The sequence below is a fragment of the Pan paniscus genome, chromosome 5 (assembly GCF_029289425.2).
Source record: "Pan paniscus chromosome 5, NHGRI_mPanPan1-v2.0_pri, whole genome shotgun sequence".
In the NCBI taxonomy this organism is placed as follows: domain Eukaryota; kingdom Metazoa; phylum Chordata; class Mammalia; order Primates; family Hominidae; genus Pan; species Pan paniscus.
Window position 1 is genome coordinate 17,018,216 of NC_073254.2, and position 14,892 is coordinate 17,033,107.

The 14,892-nt window shown below is 45.2% G+C and overlaps 1 long non-coding RNA gene across 2 annotated transcripts in view; it reads left to right on the forward strand.

The window, feature by feature from the left end:
- The window catches only part of LOC103786225 (uncharacterized), a 277,117-nt gene that overhangs the window by 142,390 nt on the left and 119,835 nt on the right, over positions 1-14,892 (forward strand). The window contains exons 5-7 of one of the 2 annotated variants that reach the window (XR_004671804.3): positions 12,189-12,594; positions 13,545-13,746; positions 13,851-14,005. This is a non-coding gene — a long non-coding RNA (uncharacterized LOC103786225). The remainder of the gene's footprint in view (positions 1-12,188; positions 12,595-13,544; positions 13,747-13,850; positions 14,006-14,892) is intronic. The other variant, XR_010112346.1, reaches the window with a different exon arrangement.

Sequence of the window (14,892 nt, forward strand, 5' to 3'; positions counted from 1 at the left end):
ACAGGCTGTGACCTAGAACCACATGCTTTTGGGGCTGTGGGCATGGTGACTATTTCTTGGCAGAAAGACAGATTTCAAGCAAGAACTCACTCTACGTCCACCCAAATAGGTTCCGGAACTTTTTGGCTCATAGGTGTCAAGGTCTTTGTGCACCTGAACCTGTAGAAGGCCGAGGGGAAATACACACAATATTTTTATTATAGGACTGTCCTTCTTGAAACACAGCCTGCAGGGCTCATGGTTTGAATTATAGGGTGTCTCATGTGAGGTTCTCACATCTGGTTTGACAATCATCTTTTCAAAAATGTAGTCTTTTGTGAGCTTGTGACGCAAAATGATATGGTAAAATGAACCCAGGCGACTCACAGTTGCTTAAGTTGCAGTAGTTACAAAACTAAGAGAAGGGAAAAATAAAACTGGACAGAGTGCAATGTAATAAAATCTAATATATGAATAGGAGGCATATCTAGTGTCTGTCTACCTGTGGTGGGCTGAATGGCTACTCCCCAGAAGGATATGTCCACATCCTGATCCCTGGAACCTCTGAATGTGACTTTCTCGGGAAGGAGGGTCTTTGCTGACATAATCAGGGGAAGGATCTCAAGATGAGAAGACCATCCTGGATTAGGTGGGTGGGTCCTGAATCCATTGACAAGTATCCTTTATAAGAGACACTTGGAGGAGAGACAGAGAGAAGAGGAAGCAGGAACATGGCTACAGAAGTGGAGATTGGAGTGATGTGGCCACAAACAAAGGAACACCAGAGCCACCAGAAACTGAAAGAGGGGAGGAACGGATTCTCCCCTAGAGCCTCTGCTCTGGGGGAGTGTGGTCCTGTGGATACCTGAATTTCTGATTTCTAGCCTCCAGAACTGTGAGAGAATAGATTTCTGTTGTTTTAAGCCACCCAGTTTATGATACTCTGTTACAGTAACTACAGAAAACTAATTATCTATCTATTGGTCTATCTATCTATCTATCTATCTATCTATCTATCTATCTATCATCTGTCTATCTATCTACCTATCTACCTACCTACCTATCTACCTACCTACCTACCTGATATGGTTTGGCCGTGTCCCCACCCAAATCTCATCTTGAATTGTAGCTCCCATAATTCCCACCTGTTGTGGGAGGGACCCGGTGGGAGGTAATTGAGTCATGGGGGTGGTTTCCCCCATATCATTCTCATGGTAGTGAATAAGTCTCACAAGATCTGACAGTTTTATAAGGGGAAACCCATTTTGCTTGGCTCTCATTCTGTCTTGTCTGCCTCCACGTAAGACATGCTTTCGCCTTCCGCCATGATTGTGAGGCCTCCTCAGCCACATGGAACTGTGAGTCCACTAAACCACTTTTTCTTTATAAATTACTCAGCCTTGGGTATAAATTACTCATCTTAATGTCATCAGTGCTTATCTCCTCACTGGGTTGGTTTTTGCCAACCCATTCCTATTTGTTTTATACATATTTCATTATCCCATGTACTCCAGAACAACTTTACCTATTAACTGAAAAAATGATCAATTGTAACCATTCTGAATTTGAGACAATACCTGCTTTCTGCATTCCACTTTATTACGTATATACACACACACTAAAATATGCACATATGTAAATACCTGCTTTCTGCGTTCCACTTTATTACGTATATACACATACACTAAAATATGCGCATATGTAAATACCTGCTTTCTGCGTTCCACTTTATTACGTATATACACACACACTAAAATATGCGCATATGTAAATACCTGCTCTCTGCGTTCCACTTTATTACGTATATACACACACACTAAAATATGCGCATATGTAAATACCTGCTCTCTGCGTTCCACTTTATTACGTATATACACATACACTAAAATATGCGCGTATGTAAATACCTGCTCTCTGCGTTCCACTTTATTACGTATGTACACATACACTAAAATATGCGCGTATGTAAATACCTGCTCTCTGCGTTCCACTTTATTACGTATATACACATACACTAAAATATGCGCGTATGTAAATACCTGCTCTCTGCGTTCCACTTTATTACGTATGTACACATACACTAAAATATGCGCGTATGTAAATACCTGCTCTCTGCGTTCCACTTTATTACGTATGTACACATACACTAAAATATGCGCGTATGTAAATACCTGCTCTCTGCGTTCCACTTTATTACGTATGTACACATACACTAAAATATGCGCGTATGTAAATACCTGCTCTCTGCGTTCCACTTTATTACGTATGTACACATACACTAAAATATGCGCGTATGTAAATACCTGCTCTCTGCGTTCCACTTTATTACGTATGTACACATACACTAAAATATGCGCGTATGTAAATACCTGCTCTCTGCGTTCCACTTTATTACGTATGTACACATACACTAAAATATACGCGTATGTAAATACCTGCTCTCTGCGTTCCACTTTATTACGTATGTACACATACACTAAAATATGCGCGTATGTAAATACCTGCTCTCTGCGTTCCACGTTATTACGTATGTACACATACACTACAATATGCGCGTATGTAAATACCTGCTCTCTGCGTTCCACTTTATTACGTATGTACACATACACTAAAATATGCGCGTATGTAAATACCTGCTCTCTGCGTTCCACTTTATTACGTATGTACACATACACTAAAATATGCGCGTATGTAAATACCTGCTCTCTGCGTTCCACTTTATTACGTATGTACACATACACTAAAATATGCGCGTATGTAAATACCTGCTCTCTGCGTTCCACTTTATTACGTATGTACACATACACTAAAATATGCGCGTATGTAAATACCTGCTCTCTGCGTTCCACTTTATTACGTATGTACACATACACTAAAATATGCGCGTATGTAAATACCTGCTCTCTGCGTTCCACTTTATTACGTATGTACACATACACTACAATATGCGCGTATGTAAATACCTGCTCTCTGCGTTCCACTTTATTACGTATGTACACATACACTAAAATATGCGCGTATGTAAATACCTGCTCTCTGCGTTCCACTTTATTACGTATGTACACATACACTAAAATATGCGCGTATGTAAATACCTGCTCTCTGCGTTCCACTTTATTACGTATGTACACATACACTAAAATATGCGCGTATGTAAATACCTGCTCTCTGCGTTCCACTTTATTACGTATGTACACATACACTAAAATATGCGCGTATGTAAATACCTGCTCTCTGCGTTCCACTTTATTACGTATGTACACATACACTACAATATGCGCGTATGTAAATACCTGCTTTCTGCGTTCCACTTTATTACGTATGTACACATACACTACAATATGCGCGTATGTAAATACCTGCTTTCTGCGTTCCACTTTATTACGTATGTACACATACACTAAAATATGTGCGTATGTATTAAAGGGAACTTTGTGTTGTTGGATGCCCTCTCCAGTGTCTGGGTTAGTGCTCGAGCCTCAAAGAGAAAGGGACTGTGTGTCTTCGGTCCCTTTACAGCGGCTCTGATGACCAGGCTGTTTACTGATCACAGTTTTCAGGCACGTCCTTTCGACTTAAATTGAAAGTAAGTCAGAATATGTGTTAACAAAACCAGGAAACCAAAGCCATTCAACAAGACCTGCTTCTATTCCATTATTCTTTAGTTCACTCGGTGATATCGGGCTGCATCAAGTCCCTTCAGCCAGCTCCCCAGGAGTTGCTTGGGCCATGTTTTATGTGTCATCTGTCACTAGGTGCTCCCATTCTTAATGTCCCTCTGCACATCTCCTCGCCACCATCCATGCTGAGTTGTCATTTCATCCATCAGCCACACAGCTCTGATTAGGTTCTGCATCAGGACTTGAAGGGTTTGACTGCCCAGCTCCCCATCCCCACACTGCTGCTAATAGGCCCCCACTTTCCTTTTGGAGACTGTCTCCTCCCCAACCCCACTGCTACACACACACACACACACACACACACACACACACACACGCACTCATACATGTACACCTACACACTCCCCACATACATACCTACACCTCCACATATGCACACACACCCCATGTATGCACACATACCAGTGCATACATATGCACACACACCATGCACACACACACACTCCACGTACACACAAACACATGTGCACATACCCAGGCACCCATGCCTGTATGCACACTCCCTGAACACACCCCACACCCACACCCAGACCCTAATACACATACACACATACACACACCCCTGCATGTACACGGTGCACACACACAAATACCCTATATGTGTGCACCCGCATGCACACTCCCCATCACCACATTCCACACAATTCTCAGGGTCCCTCAACTACTGGGACCAGCCACTGTGGCTGGATATTGTCCCTGTGACTCATCCAGCACAAGATTCAGACCTAACTGGGGTTCATCAGAGACCTTCCGGGAGATGCCCACAGATGTGGGGGAAAGAGTGGGCACCCTGGTTTTTCTGGGTGTGCTGGAGGCTGAAGGGGTGATGAAAGCCTGGAACTTCCACTGACCATTTTGCCACTGCGAGGAGAGAACTCAGGCAGGAATCAAATGAATTCAGGAAAGTGGAAAGTGGAGGAGGGGCCACAGGAGAGAGGGAGAGAAAAGAAGGGACTGAGAGAAAGAGAAAGGGAAGAGGAGGGAGAAAGAGAATCATCTTCATCTCTGGATCTCACAGGGGGTGAAGCAACTGCTTACCTTGAACTTAAGTCTTGGGAACCAATAGAATCCCTCTTTTGCTTAGGCTAACTTGAGCTGGAATCCCACAACCTGCAACACAAATTGCCCCCACGGATCTAGTTGCTCTCCTGGTTAAGAGAGCATGCCTAAGGCCCATGGTTCTTGGTAAGTTCACCTGTTCCCTATGCACAACCTCAGCATTGCCCTTTAAGCCCCGTATCTTACAATCCAGTCATCCTGAGTGACTTGCAGCTTCCTGAATACAAAAGGATGTTTCACCCTCAGGCCTCTGTACATTTATTCAGTCATTTATTCCAGAAATATTTACTGAGGACTTATTTTCTAAGCACTGGAGATACAGCAGCAAACAAAACAGAAAACAATTTGCTGCCTTCATGAGGTTTGCATTTTAGCAGAGGTGAGGAAACAGGATAGGATAGAACTAAAATTAATAAGTAAAATATGGAGTATGTGCAGACAATCACAGAGGCACCATGTGACCCAGTAACTCCACTCGTAGCTGCACACCTGGGAAAAATGAAAACATCACATCACAAAAAACTCATGTTCACAGGAGCATTATTCATCATGGCCCCAAAGTGGAAACAGCTCCACAGTTCATGGACGGACTGGATGTGGACTCTGAGCACAGAAAGAGTCAAGAATAATTCCGTGTGCTGTCCCTTTCGTCTGAAAGGCCTCACCCTGTCATCAGAGCACCTGCTGGTTGTCTGTGCCCTGGATTCACCGGAAGCACATGGATGACAGGGCTGTATTCCTGCTGCTCAGCACCGCAGTTGGACAGAGTAGGATCTCCAAAGCAAGTTTGTGGATCAAATGTACAACTCAAGTGTACAGACTTGCCCCCAGGCCATTTTCAGCACGGTGACATGGCTCAGAGAAACAAGCATGGACATCTAAACACCCAGAAGGGCCCTGCTAGGCCTTGGCTGAGGGTCTCTTGACTGTTCAACACACAACAAGAACCCTGCAAAACCTTCTCCCCACATCTCTTCAAGAGCCTCTGTGGCTACTTCTCCCTCTCTTTCTCAGTGCCCTTCCAGTTCCCCATGATTCTTCCTCTGTTCCCACCTGCTAAACTCTCCTCCTTCCCTCCCCTGACCTACCCATCTCACCTGGATTAGGCCTGCCCTTCAGCATCTGACATGCTCCAATCCGTTAGTCAGTGGAACAGAACTGAAAAGCTAACCTGCCTGAGCAAAGTGTCCTTTCTATTTAAAAGGTGAAGAGGGAAGCAATTATTAGTAACTGTGTTGCAATAATTTCCTTTTTGTAAATTTTACTTTAAGTTCCTGGATACATGTTGTGCAGAATGTGCGTGTTTGTTACATAGGCATACATGCGCCATGGGGTCTTGCTGCACCTATCAACCCGTCATCCAGGTTTTAAGCCATCTCAGCAAAACAATTTCCTCTTATTCTTGTCACACATAAATGAATACTATTCCATGGTTCTTAATCTGGGATATGGAAAAACTTGTTTGATGTTGCTGTGTGTTTGCACGTGCTGTTTCTTATGCTTGGAAATCTCTGCTCTTTCCTTCTCCTGCAGCGAAACTCCTTGTCCAGATCCCTTTCCCGGTGTCCACTCCTCAGCAAGGCAGAGCTGGGGGCAATGCAACGGGGAACCCTGTTACTGTGGAACAAGCCTGGGTTGGCATCTCAATCTCATTTCTCATGAGCAGGGACAGCTTGAACCAGCTGCTTATACTCATGCAGCCTTCTTTCACCATTTTTAGAGTTGTGAGGAGTTGATGGTGTAACGTAACTCATCCCTCCCTGGCTGTATGGGACAGTAGCATACCTGAGGATGGGTTAGGATTGCTGAGATGGGCTGGAGCCGGGGCAGGGGGCCTCCAGCTAAGAGAGGCCTCCTGAGCTTACCTCATTTGGTCTCAGGGCTATTCTCATTTTCCAGATGAGCAGTGATGTGAACAATATTGGGAAGCATCAAAGAAATTGATGTAAAGTGTCTGGCACAGAGTGAGTGCTCAGTGACTGTGGGTGCCCTCTCATCCAGCTCCTCTCTGCTCTGAACATGCCTTTCTCACGGCACTTATGAGAATGTGCCGTCGCTGTTTACTCCTTGTTTGTCCCCCTCTACATGCTAAATTCTTGAGGCCCAGGGACTGTGTTACACTCATCTCCACAGCCCCAGGCCTAGCAAAGTGCCTCCTGCCTAGTAGGTCCTCAGTATTTGCTGAATGAATGGCTGATGATTTCATGGAAGAATCACTCCCTAAAGTTTCCAGCAACAGGCTGAGGAAACTCAGGATGAAAACATCATGTCTCTTGCCCAGTCTTCACCATGCTTTTTAGTGGCGGTCACTGCACTGCATGTTTTCTTTAAGAAGGGTGAGCTCATGCCAAGGATGAGGGCATGGGGTCTGTGCCGGGCACTTCCCAGTTCCACATTCTGGGTGTAGGGAAGAGGGAGGATGCCCACAGAGAGGGAGGGAACCAAATGCAGGAAAGGAGGGCAGGAGGGGCAGTGTTGGCTCCTGGCGGGCCTGGCATATGGCTGTGCTCCGAGTTACTTCTGGTCCTGTGTGTGGGGCTGAAGCTTCAGCTGCCACCAGACATCCCTGCCACGTCCCTCTTGAGAGTCCTAACCTCACTCTCAAGACTCACCCCGATGCTCTCCATGAAAATAAAACGCACCTTCCATGAAGTGTCCCCAGAAAGCTCCACGGGGGAGGAAGTGCCACTGAGAAATGAGAACCAATCCCAGGTGAAAGTCATGAGCTGAAAGGCCCATATCAGGCTGTCGTGGATGACCTTGGATGCCCTTGAGGTGTCCTTAAAGGAGGCAGCATTTGCTTTCTCCCAGTGTGTGTGTGGCAGACCATATGCAAGCTTTTGGGCTGACCCAGTTGTGACTATCACTGTGTCCTCGGGTTTCATCTTGGGGAAGGGAGTTGGACCAGTTCTTACTCCTGGAGGCTGATTTCCTAAAGTGCAAAATTGGGCCAGTCTGTTGAGGCCCAAGTGTTCTGGAAAAGATCTCTGACAGATACATGGAAACTGAATTTAGTTGCTAGTTAAGAGCTTTCATGGGAGCAGAGCTCTTGGCTGTGGGTTTCTTAATTGTCAGGTATACATTAGGGCAGTGGTCCCTAAACTTTTTGACCGTGGAGACTGGTTTTGTGGAAGACAGTTTTTCATAGATTGGTTTCAGGATTAAACTGTTCCACCTCAGATCATCAGGCATTAGATTCTCATAAGGAGCGTGCAACCCGGATCCCTCCCATGCACAGTTCACACTAGGGTTCCAGCTCCGATGAGAATCTAATGCCACCGCTGATCTGACAGGAGCTCAGGTGGTAATGTTTGTCCACTGCTCACCTCCTGCTCTGTGGCCTGGTTCCTAACAGGCAATGGACTGGTACCGGTCTTTGGCCCAGGGGTTGGGGACCCCTGCATCAGGGGACAGAACAACATTTTGCAGAAGGAAAAACTGGTCTTCTTCCTGCTTCTCCTTTTTTCTGTACTCGGCCTTCTCTCACTTGTGGACACTTCGTGGACATAGAAGAGGGGTGCAACCCTGCGTCTGGCTCCTCCAAGTGTGGTCTAAGACCTGCAACCTCTGCATCTCCTGGGAGCTTGTCAGAAAGGCTGAGGCTCCTTTCTGGAGCCTCAGCCCAGACCCACAGGATCAGAATCTGTATCTTGACAAGACTCCCCTGGTGACCTGAATGCATGTTCAAGTTTGAGAACATTGATCTAATCATGGAAATAGGTGTTTTGTGACCCAACAGCCCTCACTTGGATTCTAGACCCAAATCCGTAACACACTAACTGTGTAACTGGGGCAGGTTACTCTGAGGCTCTTCGAGTCTCCGAATCCTCATTTGTAGAACGGCACAGAAGTGCCCACTCTATTATAGAGTTGTTAATGGGATTAAATTAGTGAATGTAAAGCTCTTGGCACCCAGTGCTGGGAAGGGCAGCTATGGAGATGATAATCATTCCCCTTTGCCCCCCTTCCCAATCCTGGCACCCAGGACCAAGGCCAGTGCTCTCAGCAGGAGGGAAGCAAGAGCACTGGCTTGACCCGTTGGTGCTCAGGACGGGTAGCACTAAACAGTCCTTCCAATCAACTTCACGTTTCAAGTGCCTCACCGAGGATGTTGATAGCAATGGGTACAGTTGAGTAACAGTTTACTCGTATTATTTCATTAGATATTTTTATTAGTGCCGTTATTTCCATGCTTTTGAAGGAATTCATGAGTTTTCAACTTGTAAATGCAACACATTTTAAAATAGCAGTCTTTAAAAGTTATGGTTGTAAGTTTTAGGCCCTCTGAATTAATGTCCTGCCCTATGTGTCTGGGCATGAGGCCACAGATGCCACACAGACTGTACCTAGTGCTGAGTGGAGCCTATGTGGAAGGGCTGCAGGGTTCAGCTAGAAGTATCCACTGGGGCAAAGCTAGTGTTGGAAAGATCCTGGTCTGGCAGCAGAATGGGCATCAACGTTGTAAGACTGCATGTAGCAGGGGGTGGCTGGATCACCTGGAGCCCAGGGACAAGCCTTGGCACATCTATCCCTTCTGATTGATTTTCTATATTGAAGTCTGCTCTCATGGGTCTCCTTGCCTTGAAGATAATTTTCTCTGTTTTCTGCTAAGGTCCTGAACATTTCTGGCACATTACTTGGACCTGATGGTAAACTCATTGCTTTGTCACAAGGCACTGGGAGGTTATCAGCACTGACATGCTTTCCAATGTGCAGTCTCAACCCAGTCCCCTCGGCACACCCACTTCACTTAGACAGTGGGACCTCAATAAAAATGTGTTTGAAAGGACACTGTGCCATCATTATTGGTTTAATGGTCAGGGCCAATGGGGAAAAGGGAGCAATGTTGAGAAGTGTGAATATGAGGGATATCTCACAAAGCAGGTAGGAAGTCAAGAAATGTAGGTGAAATGGACAGGAAAGATTTTTTTTTTTTCCATAAGCCTCTTCATGTTTATCTTGGAAGTGAAGAATTCTAAGACTACTCCATGAATTGTCATTGTGGTAGCTACTTAGTTATTCTTAGATAAAACCAACCGTCCCAAATCTCAGATAACTGTCAGGAATAATGTTAGAAAAGTCAAGATGAAATCTTTCTGTGCTTTCGAAGATCACACTTGGTTTTGATCCAGGCGGCCAAACCACACTGTCCTGCAGGATGGCCACTCTGTCAGTTGGTGACTTCTTGCTCCAGGGAGCCCTGGGAGCTGATAACTCTTGGTTGGGGAATGTTCCTCTAGCTTTTTACCAATTCAGTCTTTCATTGACTGGTTATTCTTGCTTTTGTGGGCGGCCATACAAATCATGTGCTGTGGGGAAGTCATGTCAATCATTTCACTGTCTACAGGATTCCCTGGAAGCTTGAAGCAATTTTTCAGATAATTAAGTCCACAGAATACTTTTTTTCCCTCAATGATTGGGATATCTCAAGTGAGTCAAAACTTTATTGCGATTGCCTCAATTCTCCATTTTCCTGGTCATATATCAAAAAAGACTTTCTGCTTCCTATATGTGGGGCTTAGCATCCACATTGTAATTCACCAGAGACTCTCTGGAGAGCTTGGCTTGGTCCCATGTATCCTAGTACAAGTTTGCCACTGGTCTAAGTTAGAAAATATCCAGATTTGGGGCCCACAGAAATGTCCACTTTTATACTTTATTTTTTAAATGGAGAGGAGTCTCTGAGTGAGAGAGGATTTGGAAAAATGGCCAGCAGAGAACAATAACAATAGTGACTAACATTTATTGAGTACATACCATGTGTTAACTGTGTGAAATAATTTTCATGTAAACCTTTTGGCAACCTAAGGTTGACAGCATGGAAGCTTTGAGAGTGTAAGTTTCTTGTCCAGAATTTTATAACTAGAAAGTGACAGAGCCTGGATTCCAACCTATACCCATGGACACCAGAGTGTCTGTATGTGTCTTTCCAGTGAGCGATGGTTCACACTCATTGGAAACATGAGTGCCATTGGAACATACTAGTCAATATGATGCTGAAAACAGTAACAGAAAGAGTGCAGGTGTTGAATACGTGTTCCTTTTCACACTGGAAAGAAAGATGGTGAGAAGTTGGCATGTCTTCCACGCAATTCCATCCCATCAGCTGGTCTCCAAATTCCCACTCCTCTTGGTTCCCACTTCTCTTTGTCTCTTTCCAGAAGGAAACAAACTCCCTGATGACCCTCACTGAAAATTCACAAACTCTACAAATTTCAATAGATTAGCTGTGGCTTCTTTTTAAAATACTCATAGGTAGCTGGGTCCTGGAGAGCTCTAAAGCCCTCTAATTTTGCTTGCAGACTGAAGAAGGGAAACTCGAGTCACTGGAGACAAAGGGGCAAAGGCATGGGTTTGGCAGCAGAGGGAAAGAAATGGTCTGTGACCAGGGCTTAAGCTGTCTGTGTTGGCTCTGAATGACAGTATGCTCTTGCTCCAAGGACCTTAATTGGCTAATAGAGTGATTGCTTTGGCCAAAGGTCCAATTAATACTCAAGATTTGAGGATTGGTTTTCCAACCCCAGTTGGATGACTTTCCTGGCAAGCAAAGGTTACCACTGTAAATTCAATTCGCTTCCTTAACTGTGCACCCACTCTATAATGTAAGGCTATCATTCTGTCTGGTTAATTCCAGACAAGACTTTGTGAGCAGATGGGGAATTTGGATTTTCAAATTCGAAAAAAAAAAAAAAGCATAAGTGAGTGTGAGTTTTATGTAGTTACCTCGATGCTCCACCTTGTGGAAAATGTGCTAAATCCCAATGTAGTAGGAGGCAGGATTGGAAATGTGAAGCAGAGTGGTTGGCCCAGGGGTTTATGCTTACTGAGAATGTTCTCATCAATAGCTTACTGTGATTGGCTATGGACCTATTGAAATCACCATTAAACTAGAAAACAAAGTTACTCAGCCCTTGTGTGCAAAGTGTCTAAGACAGTAATGCAGAGGCCGTAGTCTGAAGGTGGCATCTCGCACTACAGAACAATGGTAGGAGCTCCAGGTTCGGATCATGGTTCTGAATTTACTAGTTGTGTGCACTTAAGTTGCTTAGTCTAATTAATAAAGCAGGGATGATAATTCCTCTTTACAGCTTTGTTGCAAGGATTGCATTAAAGAAAACATGTAAAAGCATAAGGGCATTCAATTAATGTTACAAGAGCCCTTCCCTCAACCCCAAGGGCGGCTGCAGCTGTTCAGCCTGACACTTTATGTGTGTTGGTCACAGTGCTGTCTTGGAGAATCACATACGGGATAGTGCTTACCTCCCCATAGCAGCCACGTCATAGCAAATAGCTCATTAGCATGCAGTTTCTTCCCTCCCTGTTCAGCAGCCCAGCAGACAAGCTGTCTCAGAGCCTGGATTTCAGCACGTTGCACTCACCGCAAATATTCTGCAGGCTGCCCACTCCATTCTGCTGCCCTTTGCAAGGCTTCACTTTGCCCTCCAACCCTTTTTTTCTCTTGCTTACCAGATGGAACGAAGTCTGTTTGTGGAAACACCCTTCCCCTCTGTTTACTTGGACCTGATTTTGAAAGTAGCAAGTCACTTTATTTGGGCTGGAGGAAAAAGCACTAAACCAGATGTTGAGGTGACCGGGATTCCTGGAAGACATTCTTCTCTCCAACGAGACACATGATGCATGAAGTAGGAGCCCCTGGCAAGGAGCCCAGGCCGCCATGGCCTCGCTTGCTTCTGCTTCCCGGCATGGCCCCGAGGCTAGCTGCCTCTGTACCGCCTGAGCATCGTCCCCTGGCGTGTCACCAGACTACCCACTACCTGTGCTTGCACCTGCAGGTGGGCAGTTCAGTTGTTGCAGGCTGAAGCTCCCTGTCACAGGAGTCCATCAGCACTGGAGTTTACCAAATGGCCCAGTCCAGGTCTGTGTCATATTGTTTTACAAAAGCAAGAAAACTCATTCAGGGCTTGTTACTTTTATCCCTGACTTCCTAAGTGAGCAGTGTAGCCAGAGAACTACATCCCCTGACATCCTTTAAGAGCCATGACCACTCCTGCCCTTGCTTTGTGATAGGCACTCCTGGATGCTGAAGTGCTGTTGCTGTGCACCACTGTGCATCCTGTGCGAGGATGAGCACTCCAGTCCTTGCTCCCTCTTCCCGTGGCTGGCTCATTAGCCAGAGCAAACTGTGGCCCTGAAGGAGCAGAAGGAGCATTTGACTCTTCCCAGCTGTCAGTCTTTGGAAAATTAAGCAAAGTGGAATGAAAGGCATTTATTCATTTAACTGGCAGTTATTTATTGAGCATCTATTATGTGGCAGGCACCGTGGTGACACTGAAAAGAGAAGGGTGAACAAGGACAGTCCTGAGCTCAAGCAGGCTGCTGGCAGGTGGTAGTGGGGGCAGACAAGGAAAGGGGCACCCATGCCATGGCCTGCAATGCACCACCTCCAGGACAAGGCTTGGGACCCATCCCTGGGTCTTGGGGGACATTCTAAAAGGAAGCGGTGGCTCAGCATAGACCTGAAGGACAAGAAGGCACCAGTCATGTGTGGAGTGGGTTGGTGGAGATGCGCAGAGTGCAAGGAGGTCTGGAGGTGAGACCTCCAGGCAGAATGGAGGGAGGTGTGTCCCATAGCATGTGGACTCTAAGGGGCTGGGAGATCTTAGGGGTACCTGGAGGCTGACTGAAGGCTGGCCAGGGAGCCTGCCTGGTAAGGGCCTCCAAGGTCAGGTTTGGGTGTAAGAGTAGCCATTTCTAGCACTGGTTGAGGTGCACTTCCCTGTCAGTGCCCCAAAATCCTTCAGCAGTGTCTGATACGATGTTCTAGACGGGCATTGTTTTCAGTGCAGGCCCTGTCTCATTCTTCAGGAAGCATGCTCATGGCAATACCCGGAGTCTCCACTGCAAGACCAGAGTGATGGAGGCAGCAGAGCTCCTCAGCAGGCCAGGAGTCTCCAGAGGCACTGCCGAATGTCTAAGAAGCAACCTCATTGTATTCCCAAGAGCTGGGAATCCAGGTCTCGCAGATACGATGATACAATCTATAGCCAGGACATCTCTTCATGTGTAGGTAAGTAGGGCATGGGTTAAGTTCATCTGGTGTTTCTAGGCTTTCTTGATTTTCTATATGCCACTGACGCCTTTCACCTTCATCCAATTTTCAATGAATACTAGGATAAGCAACTATCCCAGTCTTCCCAGGATTGAGGGACTTCTCCAGATGCTGCACTTCCGGTGCTAAAAATTAGAAACTGAAATGAATTAGTCACCCAAGGAATGCTGACCCTGTGCTATATGATCACATTTACTCTTTAAAGCAATGCTTTGAGGTAGGTAATATTATTTCCATTTTAAATAATTTATAAATAAGAGATAAAGTGTGATTCCCAAGGCCATTATCCAGTAAGTGATAGAGACTGGGTTTAGGTTATATTGTCTGATTTAAAGCCAGTATATTTGTTATCTGCATAATAAATTACTCCAAATCTTGGGCTTAAACCAACAATACGAGTTTATTAATTCATAGTTTCTGTGGATCAGAAGTTGAGGAGCAGTTTAGCTGGATGGTTCTGGCTCAGGATCTCTCATGATAAGATCTCTCATCGTAGTATTGGGGGCTGTGGTCATCTGAAGGCCTGACTGGGGCTGGAGGACCTGACTTCAGGATGGTGCACTCACATGGCTGCTGGCAGGGAACTACAAAAGAGACAGGCTACCACAGTGACTGTGTATCTGATGCTTCCACAGCTACCCCTTAGGACTCTAAGTCCTAGAATTGGGACTAGAAATGGGGATTAAAGGGATTCCATAGGATGAGATTGACTAAAAATATATATACATGAACAGGCATACACAGGAATATTCATTATATGTGTAAATACCATCATTTGTATTCAGGCACACCTTGTTTTATTGTGGCTTTATTGCACTTCACAGATATTGTATTTTTTTTAGAAATTGAAGGTTTGTGACAACCCTGTGTTGAGCAAGTGTATCAGCACTGTTTTTCCAACAGCATGTGCTCACTTTGTGTCTCTGTGTCACATTTTGGTAATTCTTACAATATTTTGAACGTTTTTATGACTATTATATCTGTTGTGGTAATCTGTGATCTTTGATATTACTATTGTAATTGTTTTGGGGCCTCATGAACCATGCCCATATAAGATGACAAATTTAATTGATAAATGTCGTGTGTGTTCTGACTGCTCCACCG